The sequence below is a fragment of the Rhinolophus sinicus genome, chromosome 4 (genome assembly GCF_057876585.1).
Source record: "Rhinolophus sinicus isolate RSI-liver-muscle chromosome 4, RSI-T2T, whole genome shotgun sequence".
NCBI classification, from domain to species: domain Eukaryota; kingdom Metazoa; phylum Chordata; class Mammalia; order Chiroptera; family Rhinolophidae; genus Rhinolophus; species Rhinolophus sinicus.
Genome location: NC_142504.1, coordinates 58,995,181 through 59,001,134, shown reverse-complemented (window position 1 = coordinate 59,001,134; position 5,954 = coordinate 58,995,181). Strand labels below are relative to the sequence as shown.

Genomic DNA, 5,954 nt, shown 5'->3' with positions numbered 1-5,954 from the left:
GCAGGCGCACGCCGCGCTTTGCGCAAGCGCAGATTCCGGCTGGGGCGGTCGCGTCTGGCGTTAACCCTGTCCCTGCCGGGGTAGGTCCGGAGGTCGGGGACAGGCGGACGTGGAGGCCTTGGGGGACTGCCGAGGCCTTAGACTCAGGACTGACCGGCACCCCAGCTTTGCCCTTACTCCCTCCTTATCTGTTCAATGGGAGTAGTAGTCATCTTTGCCTCATTGCGCTGTGGCGTGAGTTTAAACGGCTTTTGGAAGTGAGGGCCCTAGTACACTGTCCCACAATAGACCCCAATTAATGTTACCATTTCTTACTATTGTCACCTTATTCGGGAGGCCTCACTAGCCACTCCTCACTCTTCACTGCCTGATGTTTCTCCCTAGTTCGAATCACCATCTAACACACTATTTTCACTATATTGCTTTTACTGTCTTTTATTCACTGGCCTGGATAATGTTGGCATGTAGTAGGTGCTCAGTAAATTCTTGTTGAATGAATTAATGCATGAACTTGCTCTTATAATTCATGTCTGCTCCTGGTGCAGATTGTTTTGTATTTTAAGGGATCTAACTAAAGTAAAAGATCAGCATGGAAAGTTCAATGTGCTTTTAAAATACTTTGGGTATTTATCGACGGCCTACTAGATATGCCTAGTGCTGGGGGCGGGAAAGCATGGGAAGGGGAAAATGAAACACCACTCAGGGTTTGTCTTCCTGGGGACACCTTGAGGCCAAGGAAAGGATGGTGAGAACCGACGTGCCAAATTGCACTAGTTATGGCAAAGCTGAGTCAGGATAGCCCTGCGCTGCGACCACCAACTTGCCTCGGGAGGGGGCAGCCCCAAGACCTGCGGGGAGGAGAAGGAGCCCTGCTGAGCATGTGGAGCAGAGGCCCGCAGGTGAGGAAGGTAAGGGTGACAGCAGGGCAGGAGAAAGGGGTATGTGGGGGGAGGCGCCAGCCTTTAGGGTCATGCTTTGCTGCGTGAGGCTGTGGCCTAGCAGGAAGCAGGGGAGGCTGAGAGCAGATGATGCGCCAAGGTGAAATAGCCAAGAGCCAAAAAGATGTTCAACATCTTGAACCAGTAACCCCACCCCTTACCCGGAGGAAATCACACAAAAGAAGAAAATTAAGTTGCCCACTGCAGCAGTTTGCAGCAAGAAAATTGGACACATCCAAAATGTCCAGTAATAAGGGGATAATTTTGGGAATTATGGTACAGCCATCGGATGAAATATTCTGTCCCCTTTATAAAGGAGTATTTCTTTTCTGTTTATTTGGTTTTTATTTTTTTAAATTATAGTTGGCATTCAATATGTTAGTTTTAAGTGTACACGTAGTGAATAGACAAAGGGATATTTCTAATGTCTTGGGAGGCAATATGCAAACTTCTTATAATAAATGAGACATTAAAAAAGAAAAGCAGGGTGTGAAAGTCTTCATAATTAAGATGAAATAAGTATGCCTCATGGTTAAAAACCAGAAAAGAACCCTGGAAATTTATATTGTTGTGTTAAGAACGTGATATACAGATAAATTGTGTTGGGTTAAAATAGCCTTTTATGTTATGACATTAATTCTATAAAACTATATATGAAGGGCAATTTTTGTAATGAAATTACAATGAGAATTGTGGGTTGTAACTCTAGCTCTAAGTATGGGCTTACGTATAATAGTAGGGTTTTTATTATTTTTAAAAGTAATATAATTCTTCATAATTGCTAAGTCCTTTGTAGAAACACAATACTGAAAGCACAGGAGAAACTAGGGAAATCTGAATAACATTGGTAGATTATACCAATATCAATATCCTAGCTGTGATATTATTTTTATTAATTTTACTGCATTTTAAAAATTGAGACAAAAATCTACATACTTTAAAATTCACCTTTTTAAAGTGTACAATTCAGTGGTTTTCAGTATATTCAAAAGATTGTGTTCTCATTACCACTAATTCCAGAATATTTTCATCATAAGAAATTCATATCCATTAGCATTCATTCTCCATTCCTCATACCCCTCCCTAGATCCCCCCTCCAACTTACTTTGTGTCTACTTTTTATTAATTAATCTACTTTGTGTCTCTATGGATTTATCTATTCTAGATATTTCATATAAATTGAATCATACAATATGTGGCCTTTTGTGTGTCTGGCTTCTTTCACTTACACAATGTTTTCAAGGTGCATCCATGCCGTAGTATGAATCAGTACTTCAGTCTTTTTAATTGCTGGATAATATTACATTTTATGGATATACATTTTTAAGTGTCTTTTTTTGTTATAAAAAATTTAATAGTTAGACATTTACACCCCTCACAAAGTGATAACACCCCCCAATCTACTACCCCTCTGACATCGAATATAGCTGTTACAATTCCACTGACTATATTCCCAATGTTGTACTCCACCTCCCATGACCATATATATCCTGTGTCCCCGAAAATAAGACCTAGCTGGACAGTCAGCTCTAATACATCTTTTGGAGCAAACATTAATAAAAGACCCGGTGTTATATAAGACCTAGTCTTACCGTAAAATAAGACCGGTCTTATATTGTTTGCTCCAAAAGACGTATTAGCGCAGATTGTCCGGCTAGGTCTTATTTTGGGGGAAACACGGTATATATATATTTAATTATAGTTGACATTCAATAGTATTCAACTTCAGCTTCAGGTATATAGCACAGTGGTCAGGCATTACACAGTCTATGAAGTACAGTGCCTATCTGGCAACCTACATAATCTTTACAACATTATTGATTATATTCCCCAAACTGTATTTTGGATCGCCGTGGCTATATTGTGACTACTAATTCGTACTTTCTAATCCCTTTACTTTCTCCCCCAGTCCCCCAACACCCCTCCAATTTAGCAACCATCAGATTTTTTTCCCTATGTGTCTGAGTCTATTTCTGTTTTGTTTGTTCGTTTATTCTGTTCTTTAGATTCATATGGTATTTGTCTTTCTCTGTCTGACTTATTTCACTCTAGGTTCATCCATGTCTTTGCAAATGGTAAGATTTCATTCTTCTTTATGGCCAAGTAATACTGCATTGTATAAATGTACCACAGTTTCTTTATCCAGTTGTCTATCAATGGGCATTTCTGTTGTTTCCATATCTTGGCTATTGTGAATAGTGCTGCAATAAACATAGGGGTGCACATATTTTTTTGAATTAGTGTTTTGAATTTCTTTGGTTAGATACTCAGGAGTGGAATTTCTGGGTCATAAAATAGTTCCATTTTCAGTTTTTTGAGGTACCTCCATACTATTTTTCGTAGTGGCTGCATCAGTCTGCAATCCCCACAACAGTACACGAGGGTTCCCTTTTCTCCACATCCTCGCCAGCACTTGCTGTTTGTTGATTATTGATGATAGCCATTCTGACTGGGATGAGGTGGTAATTCATTATGGCTTTTATTTGCATTTCTCTAATGATTAGTGACATTGAGCATTTTTTTCATATGTCTCTTGGCCACCTGTATATCCTCTTTAGAGAAAAGTCTCTTCGTGTCCTCTGCCCATTTTTTTTTTAAATGAAGAAACAAGGTCTCAGTTCCAGTTTAATAGAAACTACAAAAGATCAAAAGTGATGCCTCACTACTGTACATATCAATTGGTCTGCCTCATAGCAAAGTTCAGGCCATTTCCTCCACAGGAATAAAGGCCTTTCTATCCCATACCACATCTGGGCTAAATCTAAGGACTTGTGTTTTAAGCATGACAGTAGTACAAGAGGTTTTGTCTCATGGCTATCCACTAGCCCAGCACTCATTTCTGCTTAGAGAAATATTCTTTGCTCTTCTGGACATCAGGCTTGATGATATCACTGCCAGGCTTCCAACCAGCTGGGCACACTTCTCAATGTTTGTCAGTGAACTGGAAGGCCTGAACTAATCTCAGAGTTTCATCCACAGAGCGGCCGACAGGGAGGTCATTTACAGTGATCTGCTGAAGGATACCTTTATCATCAATGATAAAGAGGCTCCTGAACGAGATGCCTTCATCAGCCTTTAAGACCCCATAGTCCTGAGCAATGGTGCACTTGAGGTCTGACAACAAGTGAATGTTCATGGGTCCCAGTCCTCCTTGTTTCTTGGATGTATTGATCCATGCCAGGTGACAGAAGTGAGAATCCACAGAAGCACCAATCACTTGGCAGTTGAGTTTCTTAAATTCTTCTGCCCTGTCACTGAAAGCAATGATCTCCGTGGGGCACAAAAAAGGTAAAGTCAAGAGGGTAAAAGAAGAACACAACATATTTTCCTTTGTATTCAGATAGACTGATATCTTTGAACTGACCATCTGGCATAACAGCTGTAGTTGAAGTTGGGGACAGGGTGCCCAATTTTAGCATTTCCTGAAGACATCTTGCTATCAGCAGCTCTAAGGCACCAAAACCAGTCAGGAAGAGGACCTGCCCATTTTTTAATTGGGTTGTTTGTTTTGTTTTGGTATGAGTTTCTTTTTATAAATTTTGAATATTAACCCCTTATCAGATGTATCATTTACAAATATCTTCTCCCATTCAGTAGGATGCCTTTTTATTTTATTGATGGTTTCCTTTGCTGAGATAAAACTTTTCAGTTTGATGTAATCCCACATGTTTATTTTTTTCTTTTGCTTCCCTTGCCCAAGGGGATATATCAGTAAAAATATTACTAAGGGTAATGTCTGCAAATTTACTTCCTATATTTTCTTCTAGGAGTTTTATGGTTTTGGGTCTTACATTTAAGTCTTTAATCCATTTTGAATTTATTCTTGTATATGGAATAAGAATGTGGTCCAGCTTCATTTTTTTGCAGATTCCCCAGACGCTTTTATTAAACAGACTGCTTTACTCCAATGTAAGTTCTTGCTTCCATTGTCATAGATTAAATGACCATATAGGTATGGATTTATTTCTGGGCTTTCTATTCTGTTCCATTGATCTATGTGTCTGTTTTTCTGCCAGTACCATGCTGTTCTGATTACTGTAGCCTTGTAGTGTGAACTGATGTCAAGTAGCATTATACCTTCCACTTTCTTCTTATTTCTCAAGATAGCCATGGCTATTTGGATTCTTTTATGGTACCATATGAATTTTAGGATTATGTGTTCTACTTCTGTGAAAAAATATCATTGGTAATTTGATAGGGATTGCATTGAATCTATATATTGCCTTATGTATAGTATGGACCACCTAAGAACTATATTAATTCTTCCTATCTATGAGCATGATATATGTTTCCATTTATTTGTATCTTCTTTAATTTCTCTCTTCAATGTCTTATAATTTTCTGAATACAGGTCTAAAACTTCCTTGATTAAATTTATTCCTAAGTATTTTATTGTTTTTGAAGCAATTGTGAATGGGATTGTTTTCTTAATTTCTCCCTCTGATAGTTTGTTATTGGTGTATACAAATGCAACTGATTTCTGAATATTAATTTTACATCCTGCTATTTTACTAAATTCATTTATCAGTTCTAATAATCTGCGGGTGGAATCTTTGGTGTCCTCTATATATAGTATCATGTTTTCTGTATGTAATGACAATTTTACTTCCTCCTTTCCAATTTGAATGCCTTTTATTTCTTGTTGCCTGATTGCTGTGGCTGGAACTTCCAGTACTATGTTGAAAGTGGGCCACCTTGTCTTGTTCCTGATCTTAAGGGGAATGTGTTTAGCTTTTCCCCATTGAGTATGATGTTAGCTGTGGGTTTATCATATATGGCCTTTATTATGTTGAGATATGATCCCTTTATTCCCACTTTGCTGAGAGTTTTTATCATAAATGGATGCAGGATTTTGTCAAAGGCTTTTCTACATATAGTGGTACGACCATATGATTTTTATTTTGCATTTTGTTAATGGGGTGTATCACATTAATTGATTTGTAGATGTTGAACCACCCTTGCATACCAGAAATAAATCCCACTTGGTCGTGGTGTATAATCTTTTTAATGTATTGC

General features: G+C 38.4%; 1 pseudogene; it reads right to left on the bottom strand.

Annotated features, from left to right (window-relative positions):
- Positions 1-2,673: 2,673 nt before the first annotated feature.
- LOC109437761 (peroxiredoxin-1 pseudogene) lies at positions 2,674-4,943 on the bottom strand (annotated as a pseudogene).
- Between the last annotated feature and the right edge of the window lie 1,011 nt (positions 4,944-5,954).